Raw genomic sequence first — 16173 nt, forward strand, 5'->3', positions numbered from 1 at the left:
ATTTGATGATTATTGAGAATGATAAGAACCAAGCCTGGAGAATTTGCCCATCAAGTTCAATGAAAAGAATTGAAAAAAGTAATACCCAACTAAAAAATAGTCATCGTCGAAAAGGACTGCCTATCAAAGTTCCATGAAAGGACTATTATGAAGAAGAAAAAGAGAGATTGAAAATCATGTGAAAGTCGTCGAAGGAAAAATCAAAAGATGAAAGAGTATAATGTTGAACTGTAAGGTAAGTTTTGATTTAGGCTTTGGTCATCTTGAATATTTTTTAATTATCAATGTTATCATGAAAGTAGATAACTAAACATTTGGTTAAGTCTAGATTTCACTATGCACCCGTGGAACTCAATATTTAGAATCTTTTTAATTATAGGATTACTACTTTGAACTTGGTTAGGATATTTACCATGTACTAGAATTTAGGCAGTATGCTCTACATTAATGAATTTTGGATTTCTATAATCTAGAATGTTTTTAGAATTGCTTGAGTTTATAAGAAATTATTCATTTAGTTTCAAATATCTTTCGCATGTTTGCTCGAGACTAGCAAAATGTCTGTTAGATGGTGTCATAACTCCTAAATATTGCATATTTATCCTCTCAATTGCATTAACTTTCTAGCATTTAAGAGTTAAATTCATTTAATTACATATATTTTCTTCATGCAAGGTGATTTGGGACCTAATGAAGAATACGTGTTTAAAATGATATATCAAAGCTTAAAAGAATGATTAATGAAGAATTGGAGGACATAATTGAAGATTTCAAGTGCCAAAGATCCAATGAAACTAAGGACAAAAGATGAAAAAAATATTAAAAAATCACAATGTGCAATAATATAAATAACAGACTGTTCGGTCCAACCTAAGGTTAGTTCGGTTCGACCGAATATGCATTGAATAGTCTAGCAAGAAACAATGATTTTCAGAGTTAATTTGTTTGACACTTAGGTGTGACTGAAGCCATGTTCGGTGCCACCAAAAGAGGTTCGGTGCAACCGAAGGGAGACAAAGACTTTAGACATATTTTTTAGAAATTTGGCTACAATCGAAGAAATCTTTGGCTAGACTCGTTGTGACTCTGACGTGACCAAATGTGATTATTAGTGTGATCAAAGCTTAACAAAAGTGCATAAAATTGAAGTCGGTGAAGATTTTCTCTATTTCAAAGGGTGTTCAAAGCTTTCCTGGGTACGAATTAGGGCTTAGGAGAAGGACTTAGGGATGACAGAGCTTCTGCATGGCCGTCGTTCTTCTCTCATCCCTCAAATCTACATTGTATTTTTACTTTTCTTTTCCTAAGATATTAGCCATGCTAAGCTAATCTCTTAGCTTAGGCTAAGGGATGAAGCTTTTATTATAATTACAATATTTAGTTTATTCAGTTCAATGACAATAGTTTGAATGATGATAATATATTAAGATAGATTTTGATTTACTTTGAAGTCTTTGAGTTGTTTATTTTGGATTTGTTGTGCATTATAGATGAATGCTTTGATTTAACAATTGTTTAGACTGAATTAAAGAAGGATTCACAAAGAAAATGGAGGGTTTTTACCTTACATGTTCTCACAACGAAGATGGACAGTTGGATCAATTCAGATCGGCGATCAGACAGTCCACCAAGATCCTTTCCACTCCCAATCTCCTCTAATATCTCTTTTCTTCTCTCTTTCTCTTAACGTCTAAATCTCTCCCTAATTCTCTCTCAAGCTTTCTTTTTCTGAAACCATCTCTATTATTTTCTCTCTAATCTCTCTCTCTCTCTCTCTCTCTCTCTCTCTCTCTTAATCTCTCCTTAATATCCCAAATTCTTTTCCTCTCACTTTTCTTGATAAGAAAAGTGATGGAAATGGAATAGGATTTGGGACTTCATGGTAGAACTTTTAGGATAGAGAAGGGATTAGGAAAAGGTAGAGGGGTAGAATGGGGAGAGGGAATAGGAGAGATGTATGGATTAACATGGGCAAGGACAAGGGCTTCTTTGACTAATGGGGAGACGAGGTGATGGGTTGATTGATTGGAAAACCTAAGGATTGTGCAAGTGAGGCCCTGTGTGTTGCTCGGCCCACCTCGAATTGTGCCAAAACTATATCTTCTAATCTTGGGGTCGCAATGGGGTGTGTCGTGTGGTATTGGAATTGTAGTGCCCACGCGGTCGTTGTGGTACAAGTCTCGGGGTATTGTAGTACTAAAATAGGGTCACAATCAAAACTCGTCAATCTGGTCCACCTAGAACATGCCAGTGCCAAAGTTGAAGCGTATGAAAGGTCTCATGAGGTTATGGGTCTTACACTTAACCCTGATCCAAACCTTAAATCCAAGCCCTATTCCCCTAGAAATCTACCCTAAAACTGGTCCCGAACCTAAACTTTAGGAAAAATCTAACCCTTAGAGTTAACCCACAAAGTCAACTCACCTACTCAGCCCACATAACCTACCCAGTCAACTCACCTTGGGAAACCAAGTTTATAAACCCATTTTGGCCCAAGCCCATTCTAAAGCCTAATTCGGAGAAGAGGGGAGACATTAAGACAGCTTTGGAGAACCAAACATGTCCATGTGTGTGAGACTCGACCCAAGTTCTCATGTGTGCATGTGTGTGTGTGTGAGTATGGATCTCGTGTATTTTGGTCCTACAGTCCTACCGGTCAAATTCTGGCGACCCGCGACCTTCGGATAGTGATTGCGGTCATCCTTGAGTTCGGTCACATAGACCTGACTCGGATTGACCCAAGACCTATGCCATTGTGACCGCATCATCGCCGTAGTTCCAGCGCCGCGTCTCATGCGTAAATCCGACGTGTCCATCAATAGTTATGGGCAGCGCATTATACGGATTGTTGATTGCATTTTTGGTGGGACCCACCTGATTGCACATTTCCCCATGTACAATATTCCCCATGTAAGCCACCTTTAGCCTAGCAATGATGGCTTCTTTTCTCAAGAAAACCATGATGAGATTAGTTTCTCTAGGCAATGATGAGCCACCCTATCCCATGAGCAATGATTGTTCTCTTTTTAAAAGCTCATCTTTTTCTAAGAAACTAATCATTTCAACTTTACAAACTCTCTCATCTCCCTCTCTCTTTCTTCATTTCTCTCTTCTACTCTTTGCAAATGCCCTCCAATGTCCACCATTGCTGAACTTTTCCAGCCCTCTTTCCTCTTCTTTCGCCCTAGATCTAACCATCAAAGATCCATCATCACTATTGAACCTCCTTCCTTGAAGTTTGAGGAGCATGGTGGTTGAAGAATCTTGAAGATCCAACAAATGGGTGAGCATGTAGGATAGATTGCATGGTTTTTCTTTAAAGATCTTTTGTTGTTTCATATGGAGAGTGTAGGACTTACCACATCAATGGTGAAAGTCTACCACTCCTTGGATAAGGTTTTTAGCCATCACTTGCATGCATGCGATCTTGATGGGGCCATTCTCCATGGACCCCATCTTGATGAGATTTCCTTTCTTCTTCTCTTCTCCCCTTTCTGTGATTTGGATGTGATGATTATGTTGCCCACCTGATGTGTCATGCAACCAGGGTTTTCAAATTTTTGAGACATCCAGGCCTAACTGTGCTGCCTAGTTTTGCTGCTTGATTTGAAAGGCCTTTGGGCATGATTTTATGGATTTTCTTGGGGAGGGGCTGGGCCTAGGAGTTGTGTGACACATCAGGGTGGACCCCACCTTGTGGAATTTATGATTTATTTCTCATTTATTAATTTTATGGGCTGATCTAGACAGCAACATGTTACTGTCCAGATTACTGGAATATTTTTTTTATGCTGTAATGTATGGGTTGTAGGCCCTGTTTGTGGTCTCTTTTTCCCTGATTTCTTAGAATTCTCTTTGAGGTGTGGACCCCACCTAAAATTATGTTAAACCTCACCTTCAAACATCCCTATTTAATCACCCAAAAGGGTGGGCCAAGGAGGGTGGACGATCCAGATTTTTCTGGACTGTCCAGCCACACTGTTTGCTGGAAAATCATAAATATCAGCCTAATTTTGAAATGGTGGGCGACCTTTGTGGACCCACTTTGCTGTATACTTGTATAGGAAGGTTGGCCTTACATTTTTCCAAATTTACATAGACCTGGGCCCACTCAAATGGGGTACTAAAGTCAGGGACAACAGCATTGCTGCAGCAGGAAAATAAAAATCTAAACCTTGCTGTCCATAAATTGCAGGAGTTAACTAAAATATTTTTACCATCCCAAAAATTCTAAATTTTTGTAGGGAGGTGTCCCACCCATGTTAGGACCTATCCACACAATTTCAGGGCCAAGGGATCCCATTTGGGCATCCAAAAGGGTGGGCCAACATACTGGACTGCCAGAAATTTCTGTTGTGCAGTCCAGCAGCATACTCCCATAAAAACTAAATTTTAAAAATACTTTCTAAGAAGTTGAGACATATTTTTGGATCCCACCTTATTGTAGGCTTGATGAGGGACCTTGAGTCTAAATTTCAGGAATTTTGGAGGCCCAGAACCCACCCATTGGATGGCCCAAATTCAAGACAGTTATATTCCAGCAATATTTCACCCTGGATAGATTGTATTGTTTAAATTAATTTAAATACTTCTGAGTATCATAAAATCATGAAATTTTACAGAGAGGTGGTCCACCCATGTTGAGACCCATCTACAAATTTTTCGGCCCGATGGAGCCCTGTACATACCATGGCAAGGGCTGGACTGGCCCACCACGTTTGGACGTCCAGATTAACCAGATTTTCTGGATAGTCTGTTTTATTTAAATTAATGAAAATACTTTTGACTGTCTAAAAATCATGAAATTTTATGAAGTTATGCATCACCTATGGAAGGACCATCCTAAAAATATTTATGGCCATCGGGCACCTGTACTGATCGTGGTGCGGCCTGCAAATATGGGTCAGTTTTGGGCCAAATACCCAGGCTCGTAGGACTACCCACCACGGGATGCCCCTACCTTAGGCTGTTGCTAGGCCTGTATTCCAGTAGCATGACCCACTTCCAATGTGTGTTATGCATTCCCCTCTCATCCGGTGGGACCCACTGTGATATGTGTGGGTCACCATGGGCCAGTAACCCATCTGGATTAAATAAATTTCTAGATTCCAGCAGGCCTAGGAAGTGGGTGGGCCGGAATTCTAGCAAGGGGCCCAAATTCACTCCATAGTTGATTATTTTGGAGCTGTTGTGGCCCACCAGATTTAAGGGAGTGTTACACACACTCCTTTCCTTATTTCCTTAGATATTTTTTTGGCGTAATTAGTGCCTCTTAAGGCCCACCTTTGTGGTGATGTTGGGGGTTAGCCTTAACTAGATTTTTGGTAGTTTTATAGGCCCAATGGGCTGGAAACCTATTTCTTGACCCAAGATCATGAAGGACCTAACCTTATTGTTTTACGGGCCCAACGGGCCATCTACAGGCTGACCATGTGTATTTATTAGTCGTGATGCCCTCATAAAATGCTTAATTATGGGCTGACTTGTGGGGCCCACATAAATGTATATTGTGGAGGGCCTTGTTAAGTCTTTGGGCTAATGTGGCAAGGCCCCCACTGTTAGTATAGGCCTTACCCATGTGTATTCTTGGGCTTATGGGCTGCCCTCAAGTCTACCATAATGTATGAATTGGATGGCTTTTGTTTTGGGCCATTTCTTTAGGGCCCATTATGTGATATAGTATATGCATGTTTGTGTTAGCAAGTAGGCCTTGTGGATTCAGTTCTTTTGGATAGGCCCATTGATCTTGGGCCTATACTCTCCTATCTATTGTGATGGGCTTAGGGCCAATAATACACAAGAAGTCGGGCCCTTGGCTGCCTACTAAACTGACCTTGTACTTAGGCCAAAAGTGAGGCCCAACTCACTTGTGTTAAATGTGAAACTTGCCCATGTAAATGAATTACTGAGCTACCCATGAAGCCCACCATAATATGTGGAATGATGACCTTTGTGGTTAGGCCGAAACCTTACTTGAGGGCCCACTATATGACCTATGAGTTGGGCTTGGTGTATGGCCCACTAGTCCACACATTGCTTAGGCCTTAGATCTTTCATTATAGGAGTAGTGGTGGGTTACCTCTTGGAAACCAGTTGAGGTTGAATGTCCTCCTAGATGATCCTAAGGTAGGCCCACGGGTTTCTCTATAGATGGTTAAAGGCGCACCATATACCCTAGGCCATTTGTTTAAGGATCAATGTGAATGTATGTGGAACCTACCTTAACGCATGTTTGGTCCAGGCCGTCTAAGCCTTAGATCGCCCGATCATGGAGGTACTCTTTGCCTTAGGTTGCTGCTGGACTCCCAGTCCATTAGTAGGCCCACTTGATCTTTCATGATGTATGCACACCCTCCATCTGGTGGGGCCCCCTATGAGTATTGTTGGCCTTCATGAGATTATTTGACTAATTTCTTGACTTTAGCAGGCCCAGGAAGTCAAACGGGCCAAAAGTTTATCAAAGGGCCTTAGATATACAATTTTATGGTTAAAACTTTATTTGGCTATGGGGCCCACCATATTGAGAACTTGTGTACGTGTTACATGCTTATGTTTTCTTACAATCCTTGGGCTCAATTAGTGCATTCTTTTAGGTCACCTTTAGTGATCACATGAGGACCCCATCTTAGATCAGATTTTTGGGACATCCCTTAGGCCCAGAGTGGGTTAGGACGCCCTAGCTTGGCCCAACCATACATTGGGCTGACTTTCATCATTTTGATGGACTTGTGGGCTGAGGTATGGATAGTTTTGGGCTCTTAGTTGCCCACTTAAATTGCTAGTTATTGGGCGGATGTAGTGGGGCCCATTTCATCCAGACTTAAACTTATTTTTTTGGGTCGTATGTTGTGCACGCGAATTGCCCACCAAGTCCAACTTAATACATGGATTCTATGGCCATTAGAAATTGAGCCTTAGGCCTTAATTTCTCTCTTGGGGCTCATGTTGTTAAAGGTGGTATTATATCCTTTTTTCATGGCCTATTATGAGGGATATATGTATGTGGTTACTTATGTTTTTATCTTGAATGTAGGGCCTTGGGTCTTGTATCCATATAGTTCATGGTTGAGATGTCTCTTGGGGAATGGTGGTTAATTGTCCCCATTATGGACCCCTCTAGGCCCGATTGTATCTAAATGTGATTAGATGCTCATCTTAAACTCTTGCTAGACTCACTTCTATGTTACTTAGACACGTAGTTGTATGCTTAGTCTCGTGGGCTACCCCAGGTAAATGGGCCCCCACTAGAGGTGGGATTCCTTATGGATATTGTCTAAATACCTAGTCTTGGTCCCTTCTTGGATAGGAGGAGTGTACTACTTTGTATATCGCTGCATGATGCGTCTAGACCCATCTTCATGGCCCATGTGCATCATTGTATGCTTGGATGACATTGTGTGTGTGGTTATGATTGTGCCATTGGGTGTTGCATGTTGCCTTCCTGAGGGACGTAGTATTCCCTCTTTAGCATATTTGATGCTTGGAATTGATGCATAGTTGATTGTGTGATTCATACATCTGGCATTGCATAACATATGAGCATTATCGCCCTTGCTTCGTCAAGGTTATAGCCTCCATGGATACATCGTGGATGGCCATGTTTGGACACTAAAAATGTTACTTAAGCATACCGGGTGCATAGGATGCCATGGGTGAAATTTTTAAAACTTCCATGGTACCAAGGATCTGCTCTAACGCCGTGACCGGGTGGAATATATGAGCACATGAGGGCCTTATACCATTAGGTCGCGACTCCCACTATCATGTAGTTGGTTGGATAGGGGTGTGGCCTTACTCGCTTGATGTAAGGAGGCATTACTAGGCTGAGTCTGACCAGCTCGTAAATGGGTTCGCTACCTTCAGGCCTTACTGGTGATTGGTTGTCCACAGGCAGGGTAGTGAGGTCTCTTACGCTTGTTTGACTGTGCGGGGTCTGTAGAGCGGCAGTCATCCAGCAGTGTAATGGAACCCGGTGATTTCCTTATGATGGAAATGTACTTGATATGTGGGTTGGATATGAGCACTGGCATTACTTCACATTGCATTGCATCGGTTGTATAAGCCTCATATTGCATCGCCTTGGCATGACGCCCAGTACCCTTTACATTACCGTACTCATTGCATCATATAGCTTTGTTATGGCTTCCCGCATTATTATACTACCTTCGTATAGCTTCTTGCGTTCATGACAGCCTTGGTAAAGCTAGTGGTGTTGGCTTTGATCATGTCTCCTTCCTGTACTCCTATTATTTTTCTGTACACTATTATCACACACTTACACCACCCTCTAAGCTTCTAGAAGCTTATGCACGATTGATGCTTGCAAAAGATCTTAGGCAGGCATCGCAGTGGCAGAGTTTAGATTAGATCTGAGCTTGAGGACCCAGTATTGCAGCCTTCCCCTCTTTCTTCTATTATCTTATGTATGTCCTTTTGGACCTTATGTAAGCTTGTAAAAGTTTAAATTCATAGTGGATTTTATGATGTGTGCCTTTGTTATTCTCATATTTACTTATTGTGATCTTGGGTATCCTTGTATTGGAAATGGTTATATTATTATGGAAATCCTCCTTGTAGGATCCCAGGATCGGAACCTGCCTCAGGAACCTAGAATGGGGTACTATGGAGGCTGTTGTGGCCAGAATCGGCCATCGGGTTTCTTATGAATCTGGTTACCGAGTCTGGGGTGTGACATCGTGTATAGGGGGCCTCCCTCTGAAGGTGAAGCACAACCGAATGACGAGTGGCACCATAGGTGTCACTCGTCACGTGGCACTTGTTGTACTTCCCCACAGTGCTTGAAATGTAAATATTACAACATTCCCCACAGTGCTTGAAATGTAAATATTACAACATTCACATCCACACATACATCCCACAATTTTGAATAATAAATGATATAGAAATTAAGCAAACATTCAAACCACAATACACAAAGAATTATAGTGGTTCGCCTGTGTGTTCACCAACTGTTAAACAACAGCCACACAGATTGCTACTCCACTCCTAATATCCTCACACAGGGGATATCACCGTTCATTATGAAAATAGGTTTCACAGGTTCACCTAAAACCTTCACAATTGTGTCTTTCAATGGGCTTACACAATTCAAAAACCCCACTTCTGAGTTTTCCTGGCTCTCCTCAGATAACCAATAGATTGAGATTTTTCTGGCTTAATCTCAAACAAAAACCAAAATGAAGGAAATTTACAATACAGTAAAATACTTGGATTTCTCCTTTTGTAGCAACACAGAAGAACCAATCGGAGTAGAAGTTCGAATGTGGAAGTTCAATGTCCAATACTCACTTTGAAATGGTTCTAAGTTCTAATTGATTTTAAATTAAATCCAATTAGGGTTAGCTCTATTTGATTTTGATTCCAAGAAGTTGAATATCCCAATTCCTCTTTCAAATTAGATTGGAATGCAAAAACAAAATCAAATAAGAAAAAGCTAACAAAAGAGAATATTAAATATGCACAATTAGCTTAAGAATGAACACAGACTTATCTCAGAGTGATGCCTTGATTTTACTTGAATTACATTATAAAACTCTGAAATTCGTGTTCTATTTATAGTTGTAGAAATTGCATCTACGACTGGTCGTAGACTGAATAGATTTTTAAAATTTTAAGCACAATCAGATAAAACCATTTCACGACTGGTATGAGCCCTCCACGACTGGTCGTGAGCATCCTACGACTGGTCGTGAGGTACCTGATTTGATCACTGTAGTTTGAGTCGAAGGTGCATGACTGGTCCTAGAATGAGTCGACACTGTTCCTACGACCGCTCAAGCAGTCTCCAGGACTGGTCGTAGCTCAACCAAAAAATTTTGAAAAATTGCAACAACTTAGGACTGGTGTAGGAATTTCTTGGACTGGTCCAGCCAGATCTAGGACTAGTCGAACCGAGTTTAGGACTAGTCTTAGAACAGACCAATCATCTATAAAATGATTGAATTATGTATACAAAATGACCTACCTTAAGGTCAATCTAAGGTCAATCATACCTTAAAAGTGAGGTATGAACATTGAGACTTCATTTCTTCAGATGATAGTTGACCTTTGAAGATTGTGAAGCTCTCTCTACTTGATGTAACATTGAGCTTGAGATCTTTTAGAGCTTGAATTACACTTCATCTTGCGTTGTACACTGACTTAAGTCTTTGAACAAGATCACTTCTTTCGCTGTAGCTTGTACTTGCATTTCTTGAAATGGTTTGAAGTAGTTCTTCATTCTTAACTTGAACCAAAGTGTTTAGAGAGGTGATGCAATGTCTTGATCATATATACCAATGAGATATACAAGACATAGATTGATGTTTTGGCACCACAAAATTTGACAACCAAAGAAGCATAAAACTATTGCACTTACAATCTCCCCTTTTATCAAATTTGTGACAAAACACACTCGAAAAAAAAAAGAGAAGCATAACATGCACCAGTCATTTATAAGAGAACCAATTACAGCCTGGTTAAAGAATCATGCACCAGTTGTCATTAACTAGCACAAATTCTTCCTTACTTATTTACTCCCCTTGAGTAGCACACACATATATATCATAAAAATTAATGCTACTTCCCCAAGCCTGAAATCTTCTCCCCCTTTTTGTCACAATATGACAAAGGAAGAAGAAAAAAAATATTTGGAAAAGAAGGATTGCCAAGAGAGTAAGAAAGGAAATAACTAGGCAAGATAAGAAAGCATTTAAAAGTGCACATATCAATAACTAGTTCAAATTCCACAAACATAGGTCAGTCAGCCAAACTGAAGGAAAAACAAAGTTCACACACCAACTAAGGTAAAATAATATTAGAGTTAATACAAACCAAAGGATAAAACACTTAATCAGATCCAGATGAGGGAGCAGGTATGGTAGGATCAAGTTGATGAAGGCCCTTGTTTATGCGCTGAAGATACTTGCGCATATATTTAAATTGTAAATCATGGGCCACATTCATATTCTCTACCTTTTCCTCTAGAGCACGAAGATGAGCATCAAAATCAGATGGCTCATAGTCAGGATCATTAATAGAATCAGATTCAAGTTCATTAAAAATATCATCCATATTAATAGCATCAGGAAGATCGCCAACTTCATCTTCATTCCCTACTTCATCTTCTCCAACACCAACATCCGCTTGGCCAGGAGCCAATTCTAACTTCATCTTGTTAATATTTGAATTATTAAAAATAAGATGATGAATAGGAGCCTCTCCAACCAAGATAGCAACTAACATATGATTAGCTAACACGATCATAAGATAGGCAAATGGAATATCACTATGACCTGGATGGAGACGAAACTGAATGATGGAATGACATATCAATGAAGGAAGACAAACTTTAGTACCAGAGATAACAGAATGCAAAACCCGAACCATAAATGAAGTCAGTTCAGTTTTGTTACCTGAACGAGGATACAGATTAGAAATAAAGATTCTGTGGAGAACTCTGTATCTGGGTAACAAATACTTTGAGGGGAGCACATTCCCTTTATGAGTCCATTACACATTCATATTACATAGATCTCTAGTAAGCATGTATTTTTCTGATTCTGAGGGTTTTTCAGCTAAAGTATGAATAGGAATACCCTCATCGTTGACAGGTATGTCCATAAGACCCGAAATCAGATGGCGGTCTACTTCAAATGGACCTTCTCTAGCATCAATTTTAAATGATAAATTATCAGTCAAAAAATCAGAGATACATGCAAACATAGACTGCCCAATAGATTGGTATGCAGGCCCACCCCAATGTAAAATGTTAGCCCATCCTACAGCTTGAAGAAGTGAGAGAATACCAAAAGGAGCAATGTAGTCAAGATCAACCGGTCACTCAACAATGACATTGTGCAAATGCAAATCCCACACATATGAGGGATTATCTTCTGGTGACCGAAGATGGCGCTAAGTGATAGGGGTTGATCAAGAAGAAGATGGACCATAAGAAGTTTTCTTTTTCCCTCTAGCATCCATTTGCAATAGAATAATTAAAGAAACAAGTAACTTCAAAAGATGTGAAGTGGGGTTTTGATAGATCAGATTTTTCAAGATAAAACCCCAAAATTACAATGAATGACAAAATAAATTATTCTAAGAGTGAAAATGAAGTGATTTTGACTAGAATCTACAAGAAAAACACAAAAGACGCACTAACCTTGAAGATCTAGGATGGTGGGTATGACTGGTCGAGCGTCGGCTCGTTGGAGAGGAAATAAGAAATAAGGAAGATGAAGTTATCCCCAATTTTAAAATGTCCAGCAGCTACACGACTGGTCGTGGGATGTCCATGACCGATCGTGCTACAACTGGTCATGTACATCCACGACTGGTCGTGTACCGACTAAAATATACATTTTTCATAAAAATTTAAAATTTAAACCAATAAATTATCAAATATATATACACTATGATACAAATAAGCATGAATATTCAATTTAGATTGCACATACCAAGATCAAATTTTAATTTATTAAACCTGCTTTTGTCAAGCGGTTTTGTGAAAATGTCAGCAAGTTGAGTCTCGGTAGGAATGTATTATAAAGATATCAGCTTTTCTTCCACTAATTCATGAATATAATAATACCTAATGTCAATGTGCTTGGTACGTGAATGCTGAATTGGATTTTTTGAAATGTTTATAGCACTAGAATTATCACAATATAATATCATTGATTCCTGTGCAATTCCATAATCACTTAACATACATTTCATTTAAACAAGCTAAGTACTTGCATTTTCAGCTGCGATGTATTCAACTTCAGCAGTAGAGAGTGATATAGAACTTTGCTTCTTGCTAAACCAAGAAACTAAACAATTTCTAATATAGAAACAACCACCACTAGTTAATTTCCTGTCATCAATATTACCAGCCCAATCAGCATCTGAGTACCCAGCCAATTGAACACTAGTATCATATGGATACTAGAGACCCAATTTAGCAGTACTTGTGACATATCGCATTATCTGCTTAACAGCAGTTAGATGTGATCTTTAGGGTCAGACTGATATATAGCGCAAATACCAACACTAAAAGAAATATCAGGTCTATTAGCAGTTAAATAAAGTAAACTGCAAATCATGCTACGATATAATTTAGGATCAACATTTTTACCTGTAGAGTCCTTTGAGAGTTTTAAAGTGGTACTCATAGGAGTATCAAAATTCTTACCATTCTCAAATCTGAAATTTTTAATCAAGTTCAAAGCATATTTAGTTTGAGAATTAAAAATACCATCAGGTTGTTGTTTTACTTGTAACCCTAGGAAATAATTTAATTCTCTAACCATGCTCATTTCGAACATAGATTTCATTAAATCTGCAAACTCAATAGTCATATTAGAACAGGTAGATCCATAAATAATATCATCAACGTAGATCTGTACTCTTAAGATGTGATCATTAAATTTCTTAACAAAAAGAGTCTCATCTACACTCCCCATTTGAAAATTATGACTTAGTAAAAACTTAGTCAACTTTTCGTACCATGACCTGAGAGCTTGTTTTAAACCGTAGAGAGCCTTTTTAAGGCGATAGACATGATCAGTATTCTTAGGGTCTTCAAAACCCATTGGTTGTTCAACATACACTTCTTCATGTAGATCACCATTTAAGAAGGCACTTTTTACATCCATTTGATAAAATTTGAATTTTCTAAAGCAAGCAATGGATATGAATAGTCTGATTGATTCAAGACGAGTTACTAGGGCAAATGTTTCATCATAATCAATGCCTTCAATTTGAGTGTACCCTTGTACAACCAGTCTAGCCTTGTTTCAAATAATATTACCAAGTTCATCAAACTTATTTTTGAAAATCCACTTAGTTCCAATAATATGTTTATCTTTAGGTCTAGGAACAAGATACCAAATATCATTTCTTATAAATTGGTTAAGCTCTTCTTGCATCGCAACTAACCAGTTTTCGTCAGTAAGAGCTTCTTTTACGTTTGCCAGTTCTATCTGGGATGTAAAGCATATGTAATTACATATGTCTTCAAATTTTTTATGAGTGCGCACTCCAGTGAGAGGGTTTCTAAGAATCTGATTAGTTGGATGATCTTTAACAGTCCTCGATTTAGAATTGTTTTGACTTAATGAATTATCTGGTTTGTCAATTAAAAGAACTTCATCATTATCTGAACTTGGGGCAGGTGTATTCAAGTGATCGTCTATGACTACATTAATAGATTCTTGAATAACACCGGTCCTTTTGTTCAGTACGCAATATGCACGACTGTTTAAAGAATAACCTAAAAAGATCCCTTCATCACTTTTAGTGTCAAACTTTTCCAAATTTTCACGGTCACATGAAATATAGCACTTGCTGCCAAAAACTCGAAAGTATTTGACAGTAGGCTTCTTATCGAACCACAGTTCATAAGCAGATTTATTATTTGACTTACTTGTATAAACTCGGTTGATAGTATAGCATGCAGTATTTACGGCTTCAGCCCAAAGATTTTTAGGGAGCTTCATACTATTCAACATTACATTAGCCATTTCTTGAAGCACTCTATTTTTTCTTTCAACAATTCTATTTTATTGTGAAGTTTTAGGTGCAAAGAATTCATGTAATATCCCCTAATCACTACAGAATTTCTCAAAACTGCTATTCTCAAACTCAGATCCATGATCACTACAGATTTTACTGACTTGAGAACCTTTTTCAGTTTGGATCCGTTTGATAATCTTTTTTACTTCATTAAGGGTTTCTGATTTATCCCTTAGGAAGGCTACCCAAGTGAATCTAGTAAAATCATCCATGATTACCAATATGTATTTTTTACCACCTCGACTCTCCATCCTAGTTGGTCCTACAAGATCCATGTAGAGAAGTTCGAGAGGTTTAGATGTGACATTAGAGTCCATCTTTTTGTGAGCACTCCTAGTTTATTTGTCAATCTGGCATTCGCCACATATTTTGTCTACTTTTTACAATTTAGGTAGACCTCTTATTAGTTCTCTTTTGCTCAATCTATAGAGATTGTGGTAGTGTACATGTCTAAGGCATTTATGCCATAACTCGGTCTCATCAGTATGGATCATGTAACATAGTTGATTAAATGAGCTAAAATCACTTACGATGTAGCAGTTTTCAGACGTTCTATGACTAGTTAATATTACTGAACCATTTTTGTTTAAAATTTCACACCCTAGGTTAGAAAATTTAACACTATGATTTTTATCACATATTTGAGAAATGCTTAACAAGTTATGTTTTAACCCTTCAACGTACAAAACATTCTCAAATAAGGGGAGGTTAGAAAGTTGAACCGTACCTTAGCCAATAATCCTGCATTTGCTGCCATCACCGAATGTGACTGAACCATCAGTCATGTCTTCGAGATCAATAAGTAGACCCTTATTACCAGTCATATGCCTTGAACATCCACTGTCTAAGTACCACTTTAAATGGTTTGAAGCTTTGAAAGCCGTGTGAGCAACCAAGCAAGTAACCTTAGAAACCCATTTCATAATTGTTTTGGGTTTATGAGTATGATTAGTCTTTTTGTATTTATAATTATTGTAGGAATAACCCACTGAGTTGGATTTTAAGAACTCCTTAAGCAAATCAACTATCTTTTCAACCAAAGGGTTTTGATTCTGATTTTTATAGTTGATATAATTACTTTTAGGTTTGAAAGATTGAAAAGTTTTAACATTTTTAGAAAACTTTTGATTTGAACTATTTCCTTTTGAGTTTGAAGATTCTCCTTTCACAAACTTAGGAAAAGTATTCTTCTGTTTAGGAGGAACATTTTTATTGTAGCCCAAACCGGATCAGTCGCCACATTTTCTTGATCCAAACAAAAGTTTTTCTAACTTTGGATCACCTTGGGCATATTTTCATGTATCCTTTAAACTCAAAAGAGAAGAGACTTCAAGTTTTAGTTTTTCATTTTCAGATTTTAGATTTTCAATCAGAGAAGTTTTGAAATCTAAATGGCATTCTGATTTTTCAAAACAATCTGAAATGTGGGATTTTTCTAAAATAAGTGATTCAAAATTTTCTTTAAGTTTTGAAAACTTTCCTTTTTGAATTTTTAGTTTTACGGCAATTTTTCAACTTTCCTTGTATAGGGCATTGTAAGCATCTTAAAGATCTTCTTCATTTTCACAATTACTGTTCAGTTTTTCTTCACTTGTTGAATCATCATTATCTGAA

Source organism: Magnolia sinica, chromosome 3 (genome assembly GCF_029962835.1).
Source record: "Magnolia sinica isolate HGM2019 chromosome 3, MsV1, whole genome shotgun sequence".
NCBI lineage: Eukaryota > Viridiplantae > Streptophyta > Magnoliopsida > Magnoliales > Magnoliaceae > Magnolia > Magnolia sinica.